The following is a 21,914-nucleotide window of genomic DNA, read 5'->3' as shown; positions in this document are numbered from 1 at the left end:
TTCCAAAATCCCATTTGAATCTCACGAGAACTCAACGGGAACAAGCAACAGGAACACCCTAATCCCAGCAGCAATAATCTTCAACCTCAACTTCCCTAAAACCCATATTCTTAAACCGGGAAACGCCTTAAACCGGGAACACCCTAAGCCCAAGGACCGGGATACTTCCTCAAACCTGCAGGATACTTCCTCAAACCTGGATCCACCCTCGATCACCTTGAGCAGGGTCATCTTTCTCAAACACACAAGCAAGGTCGCAGCAAATTTCCAAGGCAAGTCCATTTAACATGGGGTATACTGGCAAGGATTACGATGCGTCAATACCTACTTGGTAATGGCCCTCAGCAGAACCCAATACCCAAACCCTGTCAAATTTCTCTAAATTCAAATAGGTCTGAAACAATGCTGCCACAGATTCAAATGGCAAGCCCCAGAGGCACTACACTGGATACATGAAAGGTCTGCTTATGCAACACTGCTCTGATTCTACTCTGGAACTTTTGTGCTTTGCACATTTCACCACTCTACTCCTCCATTAGCCACAAAAGAACAATAAGCATGAAGACCCAGGAGCATGGAGAGAAAGGAGACTTCAAAATGGTAACCTAAAGATGAGGGATGGCCCTGTGAATGGATAATTTACTATCATTGTCCTGCCAACTGGCCAGAGGATGATGGGTCCTACAGGTACCAAACTCCCATCTATATGTGAAGTTATCTCATTAGGTTACAGACTGTTGCTGAAATTATAACTAATGAACTGCAATGTCCCTCACTCTTCTGGCCACAGTACTCAAATGAGCAATGGTATTTATCAAAATCAGTAATCATTACACTACAAACTTTCTTCTTAATGTAGGTATGTGGGAAATTTAACCTGAGCAAATGTTGCCTACAAATACATGATGAAGGTGAGATTATATTAAAAAATTACATATTGTATGAGAAAGTTCATCCATGTCCCAATTCAGACCTGAAAATATTGGAAAAATAGGAAATTATTTGAGGGGATTCAAAACTCTCATGAGTGTTGTGATTTTAATGCTGGATGCCTGCCTATTCCTACTGTGCCTGTTACCTCTGGTCACAAGATCTGTCTCCAGTCACATGGAGGTTGTGGTTGAAAGGAAAAGAGCAACACACATCATGATGTTATATAAACATAAGTTGTGAAATTTGGTTAATGCTCTTACCCTAGAAGATTCAAAGCTAAAAATGGGGAGTGTAATAAGCATTCTCCCCTTACTGCGCTTAGTATAGATTGGTATATGCATGGTTCTGTCAGGCAATGCAGCAGAGTCAGTATATATGTGCACAATTGTGACTCTGTCAAGACTCTGATAAATATGACTCTGTTAGTATAGAACACACAACAGAATGTTTTTCACATATAGGAGAGACAAAAGGGTTAACATTAAAAGGAGAATAACAGAGTATATAAGGCAAGGCCCCACAACTTTGTGGTTTCAGCCTTTGGATAAGAATCTGCTAGCACAGTGCTCACACTGATAAATTCTGCATCCTGCTGAAAGCCCTGGTGTCCTGTCTTTGTCCAAAAATCCTACAACACTCTAATTAACTCTTCTACCTCCATCTATGCAAGACATAATTTGCCTGAAAGTTTTGTCCACAGTACCTTTGTAGAATTTTTAAAATAAGGAAATTGAATCCTCCAGCGTTATTCTTATCAGGAGTAATTTGGCTATTTGGAACCCTTGACCTTTCATATTAATATTGAAAATGACTGTCCTGTCAAAAAACATCCTGGTTTGTTTGCTTTTACATAAAATGCCTGTAGGATTTTGATAGGGATGACATTGACTCATAAACCACTTTCAATTGTGTCCTAACAATATTATGTCTTCTGCCTTCCAGAAAACTTTATGAATTAGATGGTAGTTGTTTCCACTAATTTATTTCTTCCTAAATATTAAAACCAGATCTCTGAGATGAGACTAGACTTCCCTGCTTTGCCAATTTCCTTCTGGGTTCTTGTCATGCAAATTTTGAAGAATAAAAAACATAAACAAAAATGAAGGGAAGAGTAAAAGGAGATTTGGCTGGACTTTGGTCTCAGGCTTCAAAGTCACAGGTTGCTCTGCTGTGCAGAAGCTGAAGATCCCAAGCAGGCCCGACTCCTGAGCACCAGGCAATGGAAGTGTTAACATTCAGAGATGTGGCCATTGGTTTCACTGAAGAGGAGTGGGAATGCCTTCAGCCTATCCCAAAAAACTTATATAGAGATGTGATGTTAGAGAACTACAGAAACTTAGCCTTCCTGGTTTCTATATAACTGGTGACCAACATTGGGGCATGAGAAGTTTTCTCCACCCCTGCCCCAAAGGCTCTCAGGACACAGAGAGTTTGGGACAATAGAATCTGCCTTCTGGGACATTGGCAGATGCTGTAAAATCCCATGGATTTTTTCATCAAAATGCTGGATCATTAACAAAGATGTTTTCTATCTCTTCAAAAGACTTATGGTATAGTTAGCAACTGTTCTTAATGTATATTCTTTCAGGTACCTATATGGGAGTCTGTAAATTCATGAGGCCTACATTCTAATACACTTTAAAAAAATGGATGTTACACATTTCCCTCCTTTTCATCTTTACTCCTTTTTTCATATTTTTATTGATACTGATCTCAAGTTTATTTGGGCTACTGCCCAAAGGTCTAATAAGATATCCACTTACATTTCTCATTTATTACTTTGTTTTGACACCCTGGGCAAGCCTATTCATTTAAAAACAGATAATACTCCTACATATATATCTTATACTTTTTCATAATTTTGTACTCAATGAAATATAATTTCAAATTATGGTATTTCTCATAATCTTACTGGACAAGCTTTGGTTGAATGAGTGCATTGTACTCTTAAAACATGCCTTTTAAACAAAAACAATAAAGGGGACCTAGTCTCTCTCAGCTTTTACCAAAAATTTATGTAAAATATAGGGTTGCACAAAACCCAGAGAGATAAGACCCTATGCCTCTGACCATGTGGGGGAAAAATAATAGACTGCTGTGCTCACACCAACAGGTCCAGTTTAGATTCCAGCTGCATGCATGAGACCTATCAATTATGAATGGGCATCAGAGACTTCACAACCTGATTCCCAAGTTTTCTTTGATTGTAGATGAGGAGAATCCCACCGAATAAAAGTACAATGATCACTTTCCTCAAAAGAGAAGATACACTGAAACAGTATCCCAAGCTACTAGACTTTCAGTGATTTGGGGAGATAAAAAATCATTAACAGCATCAACTCAACAAATGTTGCCTCAAATGGTGTTAAAATGTACTGCAGAAAACTTAGTTACTACTTTGATCACTAAAGTCACACAAAACTCTGTAAATGCTTTGGTCTTAACAATAATGTTGTTCAGTTGTATTACAATAGCTATGGAAATTCAGTACAGTCAGACTCCTTAACTTCTAAAACCCATTACAATATCCAGGTTCGCTTGGCCAGCATTGTTATATACAACAAAAATCCCTCATGGTACCCATTGTTGTCTTAACAGGCTAACTGTGTTCTTACCATCTCAACAAGATTTAGTAGGCCACCATCCTGAAAAATTTATTAATAAAAAGGCTATTCCCCTTGATAAAATATGTGATGATTCAGTGAGCCTTTTTTCTAAAGCAAAATTTGACACTTCGACATTTTCCTTAGTGGATATCCCTGGACTAGCTGTCGAGATTTATAAAACCACTATAAAATTGGCCTGTGCTATGGTAAAAAAAATATTAATCATACTTCTATAGCTATTATTATGCTTAATGAAGAACAAAAAAATTATCAAGCCACACTTGACAATCAGGCTGCAATTGATTATTTATTATTATTACATTAAAAAGAATGTCAAGAGTTTAATAATTTTTTTCTTTAATATAAGCGATTATAGTAATTCTCTTTCTAAGGAGATAAATTACCTTAAAAATATTGTTACAAAGATTCAACAAGATGATGAAGGTTAAGACCTATTGGATTGGCTAACTTCATGATTACCCAATTTTTCTTCAGTCAAATAATTATTCATAGGCATATGTTTACTAATACCAATACTGGGATTGTTATGTTGAGCTTGCTGTTATCAATGCCTATCCTATTTTTTGTCCCCACCAGCATTAAGAAGAAAATAAATACTATTCATCCAACAGGCCTTAAAAAACAGAAAAGGGGAGCTGTAGGAGTTCTGTTTTGGGGATTGGGTCTCTAATACTCTTCATGATTGTGGCATGCTTGGTGGCTAGGAAGTTTCTGTTCAAAGGTACATAATGTCTGACTGCTGGGAAGATTCTGTGCAAAGATGCAGAATACCTGGCTACTTGGAAACGCTCATGTCAAAGATAGGGGATTCCTGGTTACTGTAGCAATGCTCTTCATGAGAGTTTCAACCTTTATCTTAGGCACCTAGCTCCTGGAAATAGAAAAATTTGTAGATAACTACAATGTTTCATCAAGCTCCAATAATCCAGAAGCTGCCTGCCCTATAGTAAGTTCAGACATTGGACTTTCTTGAGAACTGAACAAAGCTCCTAACATTGCATATTGTAACTGTAAAATGTAACTGCAGCATAAGGAACTTTACTGATATTCTAAACAACAAAGTGGTTATGGTACTAATGACCTAATGTAACCTATTGGTATAAGTAAATATGGCCACTTGACGAAAAGCCACTCTGCCACCCTTTCTGCCCCCTGCCCCCCAAAAAAGAGCAAAAGGAGCAGGATATACATGAGTGAGCAAAGAGAGAACTGCAACCATATGGAAAGGGGCCAAGTAACAGAAAAAATCTGTAATGATGTGCTGTCTTAGGAGTGTATATATGGTTCTGGGTATTGCATGGAGCAAAACCTACATTAAACAGGCATTGGAAAAAGCGTCAAAATCATTGATCAAAAATCTATTTAAAAGGGCATTGAAAAGAGCACCAAGGATATCACCTTCCTATAACTTCCATCTGGGTCCAAACCCAACTTCCCTTTTTTCCACCTCTGGGAAAAAGAGTTGGCTGGAGATATTCCCACAGGTGAGCCTCAAGGCCTTTTACATTTAAAATAGGTCATGATGATACCTATTAATAATTTCTACCAGTTAGCCTCCAGCTGTGGCTTCTGCATTTGACCAAGATCTCAATTGGGGCCCATTATTTCAGATTCCTGACCATTGACTATTCTTATTCAGTATCTTTCAGCAATATTGATTAGATGTCTCCTTAAGTACATACCAATGTTTTTGATTATTTTAGACTGCATTGAAAATGTCACTGCTATTCCAATATGAATTTGGATGTTCAGAGATAAACAGTTTTGCCTATTGTTTATTATCCTTTTTATGAAATTTTTTTACAACTGTTAAAAAAAACTTTCCAGACTTCAAATTTTTATACATAAGATCACACCATCTATAGGCAGAGAATATTTTATACCTTTGAATAAAAATTTCATTCATTTGTACCCTCCCTATTAACTCTTGTTAGGCTCTTTTCACCCAGCCTAATTCCTTATAAATTTTCATGAGTCGCTGTGTTTACCAACATTTGATTGCTTTGTTTGACTACTATTTCATGATATGAATGTATCATAGTTTGTTTACTCATTTACTGTATTTTTTGTCTAAAACTAACTGTATGTTAGAAAAAGATAGATTTCCAATGAATTCATCTTCAATAACCTCGAGTCAATTTCTCAGTAGCATGACCTGTGCTTCACATCTGTCCTTGTTCCCCACACTCAACCAGGGCAGTTAACTCTGGCCAGTGATTCTCCAACATTATACCACATTTGATTACCTTAGAAAGGTTCTAAGAAAGTTTCCAAAGCTTAAGTTGCAAACTAAAACAACTAAATCAGAAAGTGTCTTGTGTTCAGACGGCATCAATATTTTGAAAGATCCCCTGTTCTGTGCTGAAAAGTTAACAATGTATTCCCCAGCCACTGCCTCATGGTGGTGCTATGAACAATTGAAGATGTGAGTGGAAGATTTACACTAAGTGTTCTGGGGCATAGAAAGCCACTTGTAGCATAATTCTCCTGTATTCAGGAATAGAGACAACCACTGAGTTTAGGGGATATGCACAGTAGCTCTAAGGGTATTGTAGCACAAAACACAGTACACTAAAGACCATGGGAGTCTTAACACTTTGCAGCTACAACCCCAGGGTTCAAGACAGAGTTAAATGTGGGATTTCATTATTTTTTTCTTTCTGTCCTTTTTTATATTTTTTGTTATTTATTATTTTTTGCCTGTGAGAGACTGATAAATCCATGTCCAATTACACAGAAACAATGTCTAAGGACCAGCTCTCTATTATTTCAAAGGACATAGTTGGGTCACCTCCAATGTGAAAGGACCTTACTTTGAAAGGAGTCAAATACCATTGGGCATAAAAAGTCCAAATGACACAGGCTTAGTATACACACTGGTGGCCAGCAAAGAACACATCAGTAAGACAAAGCGTGCACATTTTGACACAAGTAGAAAACTGGGAGGCCTGTGGTTTTATATACAACTGGTCTATGCTGATATTGTCCATGAAACAATTTTGTTTCCTTCTTCCTTTTGGAGTTAGGCAATGTCAAAGTGTGTCATATTGTTGGCTATCTCATATAAACTTTAAACATTGTAAAATCTATAGAATTAAATATAGTGATATTATTATACCATTAACAAGAGTCATGAAGTCCACTTTCCCAAAAAGGATTACATGTTGGCACAAATGACAGCCCTGGGAAGATTGTTCCTTTCAGAAAAATGAAAACACAAACAACACACTAAGAAAAATTGCTCATAATTTAATAATCACTGGTAACTGTCTTGTGTTTCGTAGTCATTATAATTGAGATTGCAAATCAAGATTATATAACAAACCAACGATTGCCATTTCAGTCACAAAAATCACTCCTAATTTCCTTTATACATTCCATTAAACAACACATTTGTGTTAATATTTTTAGAAATTCACCCTCCTTTTTTCGTTGTCTCAGCTTCCTTAGTAATGACCAACTGTCAGAAAGTGCTGCCTTCAGTTCCTGTGGAAATTCAGGATTGGACTCTGACAACGCTTTTAAGTCTTCTATATCTCTGTAGCGGAAGATTATAGGAACTTCTGTGAGGTTGAAAGAGTAGAAGAGTGGTATGAATATATACTCATGTTAAGGAAAGTCAGGCAGATGGCAACAGTTTTCCTATTGAGAAGCAAAAGCAAGGTTGCCTTCATATAACGAAACATCAAAATAGTCCTGAGTGTGTCCCTCCTACCTTTTGTCTATGGGCTGCTTCTCCTCCTGCTGTGCTGTGTTTTTACCACCCTGTTGCCCTGGCTGATAGATGAAAGGAGACACAGTCCCTCTCATGTGCCAAAGAATACAAAAGCCATTCCCTCATCCTTCCCTCCCTCTAATGAGAAAAGTCCACACTTTGATGAATCTGGCCCTGCAGAGAGGGCTGAGCACAGACAGCCACTGAGATCTCCAGCAGAGCCCACAAGGTGGAATTTCAGCCCCTTTGCAGCTGGAGAGCCTCTAATGCTCAGTGCAAAAAGACAGAATGAAGGGTTGGAAGCTCTCACCTGACAGTGGTCCTTCTTGCAGTGCCACTTCCTCCTGTACATTTAAGCCCCTCTGCATCTTTGTCTTGCATATTTCCTCAAAGAAATCAAATATGCTGTTACAAATGCCTTTAGAAATGTGTTTCAGTGAATCAGCAATGGTCTCCTTGGGAAACTGGCCCAACATCAGCCATACTCCTAGCAGGTAATACGAGAACATGCTTGCCATCCTGAACTGGGTTTGTCCTGCTTTGAGCTTTTCAGCCCTATTATGGGGAGCACCACGGTCTTGCCTATTGACCTGAGCCTGTGTGTCTTCCTGGACTTTAGGCAGTATTCCCTCCCTGCCTCAACCAAGCTTTTATATTCCTTGGGATGTAGCTTAGTTCCTGAGCCCAAGTTCCCAGCTCCACCCCTTCCCCACCCACCTCCACTGGTAATTATCTTCCTCAGCTTTTGTTCACTCTCCCCACCTCTCCCCACTCACCTCACATCCTTGCATCCTTTCTTTGATATTTGACTCCTATGGGTTTTACAGTTTCAAATTCATTCTACTTTAGTCATTCATTTCTTCTTGTACAAATATTGTCATGGTTACTGAAACATTTGTGACCTATTTGGTGCTTGTTTTTAAATCTGAAACACTGAGGAGTCTCACCATAGGAAACAGAGTTGAACAAAAGACATGAAAACCTGCCTTGTCAGCTCCCTGCCAATTTATCTCAGTTCACTCTTGCTCCATAAACTAACTTCCCACTGACTCACATTTCTTTTTATTTCTTTCTCAAGGCATTACAAGATTAGAATTACTTATAGTTCCTGGTACATCCATCCATAATATTGTGATGCAGTAATGGACTGCTTTTTCATATAGGAGAGAAAACTGATGACAATTAAACTAAGTACTGTGAAGTGTATAAAAATTTCTAGTAACATCACTTTAAGTTTTTATAAGGATGTCTAAATGTAACTGTGCCCTTTCCTATTCATTCTTGCAGAAGATAGAAAACTTAAGTGGAGAGGAAACTCAAAGGCCATTATTACATTTGCCCTCCAAAGACCCTGAGGAGGGCAACATTTGGGCTCCTAGTGTTACCTAGTAAGTCTTGGGAGAACATTGCAGATCTCCTCAAACTGGGAGAAGCCAGATTCTAATCACCTTCTATTCTTTCTTTCCATTGATTTTCAGGGGCGTTGGTTGTTTTTTTTATTTCTACTGTTGTGTAATGTTTTATTTTGAGATTGCATCTTTTTGTTTAGAGAAAGTCAGTGGGAAGTTAGTTTACGTAGAACACACACACACCAACATACAAAACACAAAAGTAAAGAAAAGGCAGTAGAAAGTTTTAGTAATAATCCAGAGAGAAAATGTTGTTAATGTGTGTTTTCCAAAAGATTGAAAACATTTATTATTTATATCCATTAGTCTATGTGTTTTGTGTGGGAGAGAAAACGTTTTATCAGTTTCATAGAGCAGTTTTCTTGGCCATGGGCACACTAGATAACAATCAAATCATATAGTGTCCTTTGCAATGCAAATAGGGCCACATATTTATAAGAATCTTTTGTTTGTGTTCAAAATATAGGCAGATTATCTCTGTTCCATCAGAGAAACTGGAGAATTTATCATTTTGGGTACTTTAAAGAAATAGTAAATATCCTTAGTTGCAAATAAAAGATAGAACGTTGTTTTAGTCAGCTAATCTGCTGCTGTAACTAAAGGACCTAATCAGAACAATGTTGGCAGGTAAGGTTTATTTGAGGGTTCATGGTTTTAAAGGTCTTAGTCCATAAAAGGCTGGGCTCCATTCCTCATAATCAGATCATTTATTCTATGAGCCTTCTTGCATTGTCTCACATGTGAGATTTTGTGGACACTTCACATCCAAACTACAACAGTATACTTGTTTGTGCAGTGGAGGAAGGGTTATCATTCATCAAATTTTGGGCATCAGGGTACCCTTCAAATAATACATATCTGGAGATAGAGTGTGAGTGTGGTCTGTCATTTGGGTGGCCTCAGAATGTGACATGTATAGTGCCCTAGGGATTAAACACCCAATTTTGGAAATTTTTCTCTATCCACAGTGAGGAAGACAAACAATGGGTTTCTGGCACCATACACTGATGTTGTCTCCTTGAGCACCAGAAAGGCTTGACATGTACTCGTTTGATAATATGGTGCTATCCCTCAGGTTTCAGGCAGAGCTTAAAATGGAAACTCCATTTAAGTGTCCTTAGAACCATTTTCCTTACAGTGCTAAAAGTTTGTACATAGTTGATCTATTAAAGCAAAGGAGTTGTATATTTCTTGCATGCCAGGGACTGTGCTTGCTAACTCATACTTGGTACATGCAGAAACTATCAATGAGAATTATTCCTTTAGGTCACTTAGCACTTAGTGTGTTAAATCTCAAGAAACATGAAAGAAACACCCTTAAAATAATTGAATTCCTTTGGAAAGAAATATTTAAATTAAATAAATTTTTATCCAGTATTTTGTTTTCTTTGTTTATTCAGGGAAAAGGTAATAGGAATAACACCAGAAAGAAGAAAAAAAAAAACAGCTTTGACACAGCTAGTCACTGCATGGTTTGTGATTTTATTTTCATATGATCTTAATTGACAAGTCTACTCAGGCCAGGTGGGGCTATAGGCAGGCAGATTGCTTTCTGGCAAAGAATACATGAGTGGTGGGTCAGTACAGTGGGATCATTACATAAAGTCAATCTCTTAACCTTGTGTTCCCACAATTTTCAACCATATGTCCCTTTACATTCCCCAATCAAGGATTTTGGGACCCTAAATTTTTTAGAATATTTTAGAGTTGACTCATTCAGGCTACTTTCTCTCTCTGAAAAGGGTTGAAATCTAAAAGAAGAAAATCCAAAGTCCTTGTTCTAAATCAGAAGGTGCATGGGAAATGAAGGGTATTTAGCATCAGGGTAATCAAATGGTTCATGGGTGGCAGTTGATAAATTACTGAACGAGGTGTACACAGGGCATAGATCATGCTAAGACAATAAAGAATAAGATAGCAAAGCATTATTTTTTGTAAGCAAATAGCATGTAAACAACCAGTATTATGGGCTAGTCTCTGAAAATCATGGAGATAGTACCTTATTAAAGATCTAGATAGGAAGCACATGATATTCATTTGTGAGTGGAGGCCAGTAAATACTTTGAAAACATTAACAGAGTTGTTAGAAACCTACACACAACATGTACTTTTTATAAAGCTACAGATGTCCCGTGAGCTGTAGTTAAGATATCTAAATCATCTAATTTTTGTAAAATCCTTTCTATTAACACTACCTCTGTGTTTATTAGATTCCTTTATCTCTATCCCTTAGGACTAGATAATCATAACAGCAAACACAGAACAAGCCTGCTTATGTAAGAAGTTAGGAAGATTTTCAGGTCTCAAATTGTCTATATAAAAAGCATGTGACTTTGACAGTCTCTTTTGATAGTGATCAGGCACTCATGTCTAAGAACCCTTCCTTATACCCTCCAGCTTTACTTACTTTTGGTGGGGCTGACACATGGGTACATCTTGAGTTACTTTAAAAGGACTATTGTCTTTCTTTTTAAATGTCCAGGTATGGTGGTGTTTTTGTTATAACTCTTCCTTAAAATGCTTAAGACCAAGCTGGTCAAACTCTATTTATAATTAAGAGTCAGCTGAGAATCCTCAGGTGGTCACACTTGGGAACTTGGGAAAAGCCTTTTAGCTTCTCTAGTACCATCTGCCAAGATAGGTCCAGATTTTGCTGACCACATGTGACTCCCTTTGGAAGCATTAGGGAAATTTTCCAATCCAGTGACCATTTTCTTGGCTGCGTATGCACAGGTTGGTTTCCTTTTCTCTCAGGTCTCATGGATCCCCTGATCAGGAGATCCTGTGGCCCAGAGTTGCAAAGTCTTTAGAGATGCCCCCTTGTTGTATGCATTTGAGCTGACCTCAGAGGCAAGAGCAAATATTGGCTATATTCTTTCTTAGCCTTTTTATTTTCTTAACTTTCATTTCTATGTTTTGCTTTTAAACATCTAGGAGGCCAGTTTCACCAGTCTTGAAGTAGGAGTACTGGGTTTTAACTTTAATGTCTATAATTTTATAGTTACTTACCCCTACCATTTAATTGGCATCACTATGTACTGGAAGTCAGCCTTATATCCTGTCTATCCTACAGGGGACGGCTTATTACCTCAAATTAACTCAGATTGTTCTAATAGAAGTTGAACTCATCTGAAGCACTCAGACAATACTTATAAAGTTTTGTAGGGAAAATACAAAATGAAATTAATAAGAGCAAAGATATTTGGTTTGTATAATAACTATGAATTAAGAAACATAATTTCTATAACCCCAAACCTTTTCTTAGATTTATATTATATTCCCTGTTTTTTTAAGATCACAGTAATTTATATAACAAAAAAATCTAGTTTTTGTACTTAATTTTGAATGAACTCAAGTTTATCATACTTTGGTCTCATCCTGACATGGAATGAGTTGAAAGCAGATTCTTAACTCAGGTGAGGTGGCCTCTTGACAATTCTTAGGTAAACTGGTTTATATTTGAGCTGATTTATGCCTATTTCTTAAATATTATTTTACAAGGTTTTCGTATAATATATTGTTTCTTGAGTCCATATGAATATCAGTTAAAATAATCCAACAATACATCCAAAATGAATCAAACAAGATGAGAGCTCTTAACCCTCTTTCTGTGAAAGAGTGACAAAATGATTTCTTGTCAACACTATCAAAATTTAAATAAACCAGGATTTCCTTATTCCCTTCCAAAAATATATTTAAGTTCCATTTCAGTATAAATGGTAATGCAAAATGTTATATATAACTTACTGATGGCATGTTATTTTTATCCAATTACAAAATATTAAATGATATAAATAAATTCCCAAGTCAATGTGTTATTTTACATAAGTCTGAAAGATATTGCTTCTACAGAAAACGTTAGTCTAAAGAACACCAGCTTGGTAAAATACTCACCTAAATTTTATTTTCCAAAAACTTGTATACTGGGATGACATGAATACTCCCGACATAAGAAGAAGCCAGGGCTGGGGTTATGGTTCAGTGGTAGAATGCTCGCCTAGCATGCTTGAGGCACTGATTTTGATCCTCAGCACCACATAAATGTAAAATAAAGATATTGTGTCCACTTAAAATGAAAAAATAATTAAAAAAAAAAGAAGAAGAAGAAGAAGCTAGTTGCCGCAGTCTGGCTGCAGCAAAATAATGGGGGGGGGGGTGACGAGCAACTTGTATAGATTGATACAGCAGGAGTGGGAGCCGTTTATTGTAGGACAGGAGGGGTATATATACATTCCACACAGCTTATCTTAATTAGCATAAACTAGATACAGCAGTCAACCAATAAGGAATCTCCATACTTAATGGCTCGCTGGTGTTACTTCACAAACCACTCCCTCTGCAAAATGCCAGGCGCCATCTTGACTTGTTTACAGACTCTAACATTAGTAATGCCATGCAGAGGCCAGGAAGGCCCAGGACAGCCTCGTTGACACCTATAGTAACCAGGCAAACCCAGGACAGCCCCATGGACACACGTGGAGCCCCACACTGGGTCCAGAGACAGCTGATAGCCACAACATTGCATGCCACAGAGCTGCATCTTTGAATCCATGCCCAACATGGCCCACTCCACTCCCCACCAAACCTGACTCTTCATCGCTGAAAGCAATTGCCTCCGTTTTGGGATACCTTCATCCCCATCTTTAGTTGAGGCAATTCCCACCTTGGAATACCAGATGGGAAGGTACCGATAATCTCCAACTCCCCCCTCTCCCAAGCAGCCGCTAACCCCACACAGTGACTGCCCAATGCAAAACAGCTCTCCAACATAGGTGTGCAGCCACCAGAGTGCAACCCACAAGACTTCCAAAGAGAAAGGTCCCCAACTAGGAAGTAGACAGGGAGAGGGTAAGTGAGATACAGTTTAGAGACTAAATTAAAGACCAGGAACTGTGAGGTCTACAAGTGACATAAGGAGATAAGACCAGGTACCCAAATCACATGAGTGGGCCCCAAAGGAGATCCTTGGGGTTCAGTCTCCCATCAGGACCAGCTGGTGCCATACCCCACTTTCAGGTGCCCTGCACCCAAAACCAACCCTCCCACCCTGGTAATGTTCACCATCCTGAGGTTGGAGAGACCAAGAAACAATAGACAACCCCATATTTTGGATGAGAAGGGAGGCAAGAAAAATACTGATCTCCAACCAATCAATCTTTGTTTTTTCCTTCGAGATTTTTTCTTTTTTCTCCATCCCTATTCTCCCACTCTCATATCCCCAACATTTGTGAAAACAAGTACTTTGCATGAATTGGAATACTGAGGACTGGGATGTCTGAATAGCATATTACAGTTGTGTTGTATATTCTTTTATCTCCTATTTTTATAATTTTAATTTTTCTTAATATCTATGTGTGTTTGTTTTATGTACTCTATTATCTTCCCACTTACTTGTCTCTCCAAAATCACTGCCTCTCTCTTTTCCTGCTACTAACCATTTTCTTTAGATTCCTCTTTCATACTTCCTAAGATCTAATAACTCTATATCCTCACCTCCTACCCCCTCAACATTTCATCCCACACCTCACCCCAGGTTCTTTGACCACTATCAGAAACTATAAACCCTCCTGCTAACCTACTGCTTATATTGCAGATAATAATTTTGAATTCACCATTTCTGTACATTGTGACCAAACTGTAAATGCCTTAATAGCAACTATTTGGTTTAAGTTTGTACATTGCTTATATTTTAGTTTTATTGAGGTTATTTATTTATTTTTTAATATAAGACAGTGGAATGCATTATAGTTCTTATCACATGTAGAATACAATTTTTCATATCTTTGCATATAGAGTATGTTCACACCAATTCATGCCTTTATGAATGTACTTTTTTTGCATTACAATTCTTACTACACATACATACCACAATTTTTCATATGTGTTTACATATAAAATATGTTGACACCCAATTCAACTCTTTATACATGTACTTTGGATAATGATGTCCATCACATTCCATTACCCTTGCTAATACCCTGCCCCCTCCCTTTCCCTCCTATCCCTCCTCCCTATCTAAAATTCATCTATTCCTCTCATGCTCCCCCTCCCTACCCCACTATGAGTCAGCTTCCTTATATCAGAGAAAACATTTGGCATTTGTTTTTTGGGGATTGGCTAACTTTTCTTGGAATTATCTTCTCCAGCGCCATCTATTTACCTGCAAATTCCATGATTTTATTCTCTTTTAATGCTGAGTAAAATTCCATTGTGTATATATACGACATTTTTTTTATCCATTCATCCACTGAAAGGCATCTAGGTTGGCCCCACAGTTTACCTATTGTGAATTGTGCTACTATAAACATTGATGTGGCTGTGTCCCTGCAGTATGCTATTTTTAAGTCCTTTGGGTATAGACTGAGGAGAAGGATAGCTGGGTGAAATGGTGGTTCCATTCCCAGATTTCCAAGGAATATCCATACTACTTTCCATATTGGCTGCACCAATTTGCTGTTCCACCAGCAATGTATGAGTGTACCTTTTTCCCCACATCCTTTCCAACACTTACTGTCATTTGTCTTCATAATAACTGCCATTCTGACTGGAATGAGATGATATCTTAGAGTAGTTTTGATTTGCATTTCTCTAATTGCTAAAAATGATGAGCATTTTTTCATATATTTGTTGATTAATTATATAGCCTCTTCTGAGAAGTGTCTGTTCAGGTCATTGGCCCATTTGATTCTGTTATTTGTTTTTTGTTTGTTTGTTTGTTGTTTTGTTTTGTTTTGGTTTTGGTGCTTAGCTTTTTGAGTTCTTTATATATCCTAGAGATTAATGCCTTTATGATGTTGAGATATGTTCCTGTTATCCCTAATTTTTCTAGTGTTTTGAACATAAAAGGGTGCTATGTGTGAGGGGTAAAAATTTGTTCCTAGGATGTGGGCTCTCTGTTCACCTCACAGATTGTTTCTTTTGCTGAAAAGGAACTTTTTAGATTGAGTCCATCTCATTTATTGATTCTTGGTTTTAATTCTTGCACTATAGGATTCTTATTAAGGAAGTTGAGGCCTAATCCCACATGATGAAAATTAGGGCCTACTTTTTTCTATTAGATGATGAGTCACTAGTCTAATTCCCAGGTCCTTAGTCCATTTTGAGTTAAATTTTGTGCATGGTGAGAGATAGGGGTTTAATTTCATTTTATTGCATATGGATTTCCAGTATTTCCAGCAACATTTATTGAAGATGCTATCTTTTCTCCAGTGCATGTTTTTGGCACCTTTGTCTAATATAAGATAATTGTAATTTTTTGGGTTAGTCTCTGTGTCCTCTATTCTGTCCCAGTTTGTTTTGGTGCCAATACTATGCTGTTTTTGTTACTACTGCTCTGTAGTATAGTTTAAGGTCTGGTATAGCGATGCCACCTGCTTCACTTTTCCAGCTAAGAATTTCTTTAGCTATTCTGGGTCTCTTATTTTTCCAGATAAATTTAATGATTGCTTGTTCCACTTCTATGAGTAATGCCATTGGGATTTTGATTGGGATTGCATTAAATCTGTATAGTGCTTTTGGTAGAATGGTCATTTGACAATATTAATTCTGCCTATCCAAGAGAAAGGTAAATCTTTCCATCTTCTAAGATCTTTGATTTCTCTCTTTAGAGTTCTGTAGTTTTCATTGTATAAATCTTTTACCTCTTTCCTTAAGTTTATTCACAAGTATTTTTTTTGAGGTTATTGTGAATGGGGTAGTTTTCCTCATTCCCTTCTCAAAGGCTTTGTCACTGATATATAGAAATACCTTTGATTTATGGGTGTTGACTTTATAACCTGCTACTTTGCTGAATTTATTTACTAGTTCTAGAAGTTTTCTGATGGAGTTTTTTGAGTCTTCTAGGTATAGAATCATATCATCAGAAAATAGAGCTAAGGCTGGGGATGTGGCTCAAGCGGTAGCACGTTCACCTGGCATGCGTGCAGCCCGGGTTTGATCCTCAGCACCACATACAAACAAAGATGTTGTGTCTGCTGAAAAACTAAGAAATAAATATCCTCTCTCTCTCTCTCTCTCTCTCTCTCTCTCTCTCTCTCTCTCTCTCTCTCTCTCAAAAAAAAAGAAAATAGAGCTAATTTAAGTTCTTCTTTTCCTATACATATCCCTTTGATTTCTTCTATCTGTCTAATTGCTTGTGTTTCAAGAACTATGTTGAATATAAGTGTCTTCTATTTTATTAGAGTATAAGATTTCAAATAATTTATAATTATCTTCTGTATTTCTGTAGTATCTGTTGTGATATTGCCTTTTTAATCATATATGCTGGTAATTTGAGTTCTCTCTGTCCTTCTCTTCATTAGCATGGCTAAGGGTCTGTCAATTTTATTTATTTTTTCAAAGAACCAACTTCTGTTTTGTCAATTTTTTCAATTGTTCCTTTTGTTTTGATTTCATTGATTTCAGCTCTAATTTTAATTATTTATTAATTTTGACTGCTTTTACTGCTGATTTGTTCTTCTTTTTCTAGGACTTTGAGATATAGTGTGAGGTCATTTATTTGTTGACTTTTTTTTATTTTAATGAATGAACTGCATACAATAAATTTTCCTCTTAGTACTGCTTTCGTAGTGTCCCAGAGATTTTGATATGTCGTGTTTATGTTCTCATTTACCTCTAATAAATTTTTAATCTTCTCCTTGATATCTTCTGTAACCATTGTTTATTCAGTAGCATATTATTTAGTCTCCAGGTGATGTAGAAAATCTTATTTTTTATTTTGTCATTGATTTCCAATTTCATTTTATTATGATCTGATAAAATGCATGGTAGTATCTCTACTTTTTTGTGTTTGTTAAGAGTTGCTTTGTGGCATAGTATATGGTCTATTTTAGAAAAGGATCCAAGTGGTGCTGAGAAGAAAGTGTATCTGCTTGATGCAGGTTGAAATATTCTATATATGTCAGTTAAGTCTAAGTTATTGATTGTGTTATTGAGTTCTTTTGTTGGGAAGATCTATCCAGTGGTGAATGAGGTGTGTTAAAGTCACCCAAGATTATAGTGTTGTCATCAGTTTGACTCTTGAACTTGAAAATAGTTTGTTTGATGAACATTGCTGCATCATTGTTTGGGGCATATAGATTTATGATTGTTATGTCTTTTTGCTTTTTGGTGTATGGTTCCATTGAGCAGTATGTAATGTCCTTCTTTATCTCTTTTGATTAACCTTGGCTTGAAGTCTACTTTATTTGATATGAGTATGGAAACTCCTGCTTGCTTCCGCAGTCAATGTGAGTGGTATGATTTTTCCCAACCTTTCACCTTCAGTCTGTGTATGTCTTTTCCTGTCAGATGAGTCTCCTGGAGGCAGCATATTGTTAGGTCTTTTTTTTTAAATCCAATCTGCTATCCTGTCTTTTGATTGGTGAAATTAAGCCATTTACATTTAGGATTACTATTTAGGCATGGTTTGTATTTCCAGCCATATTTGTTTATTTTTGTTATTTAACTTGACTTGGTTTTCCTCTTTGGTTAGTTTTTTTCTTTAGTATACTACCTCCCTCTGCTGATTTTCATTACTGTTTTTCATTTCCTCTTCATGAAATATTTGCCAAGGATGTTTTGTAGTGCCAGTTTTCTTGCTACAAATTCTTTTAACTTTGTTTATCATGAAAGGTTTTTATTTCATCTTCAAATCTAATCCTTAATTTTGCTGGATACAGATTCTTAGTTTGCACCCATTATCTTTCAGAGCTTGATATATGTTGTTCCAGGATCTCCTAACTTTCAGGATCTCTTTAGAAAAAATCTGCCATTATCCTAATAATGGGTTTTCCCCTATATGTAATCTGATTCCTTTCTCTTGTGGCTTTTAAATTTCTCTCCTTATTCTGCATGTTGGGCATTTTTTTTTTTTTACCTTGGGTACTGAAGGTAATAAGTTTCAGGGGTTGGGACTCTCATTGCTGTATTCCAAGTCAATTTGGCCAACAAGCTAGAGAGTAGATATTGAAGGCTTTGTAGGGAATGCTATCCCTGTTGCAACTACTCTGCTTTCTTTTTTTTATTGTTGGTTGTTCAAAACATTACATAGTTCATGATATATCATATTTCACACTTTGATTCAAGTGGGTTATGAACTCCCATTTTTACCCCATATACAGATTGCAGAATCACATCAGTTACACTTCCATTGATTTACATATTGCCATACTAGTGTATGTTGAATTCTGCTGCCTTTCCTATCCTCTACTCTCCCCCCTCCCCTCCCCTCCCATCTTCTCTCTCTACCCCATCTACTGTAATTCATTTCTCCCTTTTCCCCACATCCTTGCCAGCACTTGTTGTTGTATGACTTTATAATGGCTGCCAATCTTACTGGAGTGAGATGGTATCTTAGGGTGGTTTTGATTTGCATTTCTCTGACTGCTAGCGATGGTGAGCATTTTTTCATGTACTTGTTGATTGATTGTATGTCCTCCTCTGAGAAGTGTCTGTTCAGGTCCTTGGCTCATTTGTTGACTGGGTTATTTGTTATCTTATTGTCTAATTTTTTTAGTTCTTTGTATACTCTGGATATTAGGGCTCTATCTGAAGAGTGAGGAGTAAAGATTTGTTCCCAGGATGTAGGCTCCCTATTTACCTCTCTTATTGTTTCTTTTGCTGAGAAAAAACTTTTTAGTTTGAGTAACTCCCATTTGTTGATTCTAGTTATTAACTCTTCTGCTATGGGTGTCCTATTGAGGAATTTGGAGCCCGACCCCACAGTATGTAGGTCGTAGCCAACTTTTTCTTGTATCAGACGCCGTGTCTCTGATTTGATATCAAGCTCCTTGATCCATTTTGAGTTAATTTTTGTGCATGGCGAGAGAAAGGGATTCAGTTTCATTGTGTTGCATATGCATTTCCAGTTTTCCCAGCACCATTTGTTGAAGATGCTATCCTTCCTCTATTGCATGCTTTTAGCCCCTTTATCAAATATAAGATAGTTGTAGTTTTGTGGATTGGTTTCTGTGTCCTCTATTCTGTACCATTGGTCCACCTGCCTGTTTTTGTACCAGTACCATGCTGTTTTTGTTACTATTGCTCTGTAGTATAGTTTGAAGTCTGGTATCGCTATACCGCCTGATTCACACTTCCTGCTTAGCATTGTTTTTGCTATTCTGGGTCTTTTATTTTTCCATATGAATTTCATGATTGCTTTCTCTATTTCTACAAGAAATGCTGATGGGATTTTGATTGGCATTGCATTAAATCTATAGAGAACTTTTGGTAATATCGCCATTTTGATGATGTTAGTTCTGCCTTTCCATGAACAGGGTATATTTTTCCATCTTCTAAGATCTTCTATTTATCTCTTTAGGGTTCTGTAGTTTCCATTGTATAAGTCTTTCACCTCTTTTGTTAGGTTGATTCCCAATTATTTTATTTTTTTTTTGAGGATATTGTGAATGGAGTGGTTGTCCTCATTTCCATTTCAGAGGATTTCTCGCTGATATACAGGAATGCCTTTGATATATGCGTGTTGATTTTATATCCTGCCACTTTGCTGAATTCATTTATTAGCTCTAATAGTTTCTTTGTAGACCCTTTTGGGTCTGCTAGGTATAGGATCATGTCATCTGCAAATAGTGATAATTTAATTTCTTCTTTTCCTATTTTTATGCCTTTAATTTTTTCGTCTGTCTAATTGCTCTGGTCAGTGTTTCCAGAACTATGTTGAACAGAAGTGGTGAAAGAGGGCATCCCTGTCTTGTTCCAGATTTTAGAGGGAATGCCTTCAATTTTTCTCCATTCAGAATGATGCTAGCCTGAGGCTTAGCATAGATTGCTTTTACAATGTTGAGGTATGTTCCTGTTATCCCTAGTTTTTCTAGAGTTTTGAACATAAAGGGATGCTGTACTTTCTCGAATGCTTTTTCTGCATCTATCGAGATGATCATATGGTTCTTATTTTTAAGTCTATTGATGTGGTGAATTACATTTATTGATTTCCGTATATTGAACCACCCTTGCATCCCAGGGATGAATCCTACTTGATCATGGTGCACAATTTTTTTGATATGTTTTTGAATCCGATTTGCCAGGATTTTATTGAGGATTTTTGCATCTAGGTTCATTAGAGATATTGGTCTGTAGTTTTCTTTCTTTGAAGTGTCTTTGTCTGGTTTAGGAATCAGGGTGATGTTAGCCTCGTAGAATGAATTTCAGAGTCTGTGTTGAGAGATCAGCTGTTATCCTGATTGGTTTACCCCTAAATGTAATCTGCTTCCTTTCTCTTGTAGCTTTTAAAATTCTCTCCTTATTCTGTATGTTGGGCATCTTCATTATAATGTGTCTAGGTGTGGGTCTCTTATGATTTTGCACACTCGGCATCCTGTAGGCTTCTAGGATTTGGGATTCTGTCTCATTCTTCAAGTCTGGGAAGTTTTCTCGTATTATTTCATTAAATAGTTGCTCATTCCTTTGGTTTGGACCTCTATACCTTCCTGTATCCCAATGACTCTTAAGTTTGGTCTCTTTATGTTATCCCATATTTCTTGGATGTTCTGCTCATGGTTTCTTAACAGTCTTGCTGAGCTGTATATGTTCTTTTCAAGTTGAAATACTTTGTCTTCATTGTCTGATGTTCTATCTTCTAAGTGTTCTACTCTGCTGGTAGTATTCTCAATTGAGTTTTTAAGTTGGTTTATTGCTTCCTGCATTTCTAGGATTTCTGTTTATTTTTTATTACTTCTATCTCCCTTTATAGTTGATCTTTTGCTTCTTGGATTTGTTTATGTAATTCATTGTCAAAGTGATTTTTCATTGCCTGGTTTTGCTGTCTAATGTCTTCCTTGAGACTCCAGATCATCTGAAGCATGTATATCCTGAATTCTTTATCTGACATTTCATCTGCTGCAGCTATTACCTCTTCTAAAATTGAGTTGACCTGCATTGCTTGTGGTCCTTTTTTTCCTTGTCTTTTCATACTGCTCGCATTTCTTTCTGCTTGGTGAAACTGTTGTGTTTTTGAAATTTTCCTGCTATATATTTATATTGCTCTTGTATATTTGAAAAGTCTCCCTTGCAGGGCGGGCAGCGGCTGTGCTCCTCCTCCAATTGGGGTGATCTGTCTACCACGCTGGCGGGCCGCTGGGTCCGTTCTGCCGGTTGGTCGCAGGTCTGCCTACCTTGTGGGCATGGGTGGCGGCTCTGCTCTGCCCCTACTCCCATTGGGGTGATGTGACTACCACGCCGGTGGGCCACTGGGCCTATTCCGGGCGTGGGCGGCAGCTCTGCTCTGCCCCTACT

This window comes from Urocitellus parryii, chromosome 4, assembly GCF_045843805.1.
Source record: "Urocitellus parryii isolate mUroPar1 chromosome 4, mUroPar1.hap1, whole genome shotgun sequence".
In the NCBI taxonomy this organism is placed as follows: Eukaryota; Metazoa; Chordata; class Mammalia; order Rodentia; family Sciuridae; genus Urocitellus; species Urocitellus parryii.
This window is presented reverse-complemented; position numbering follows the sequence as displayed.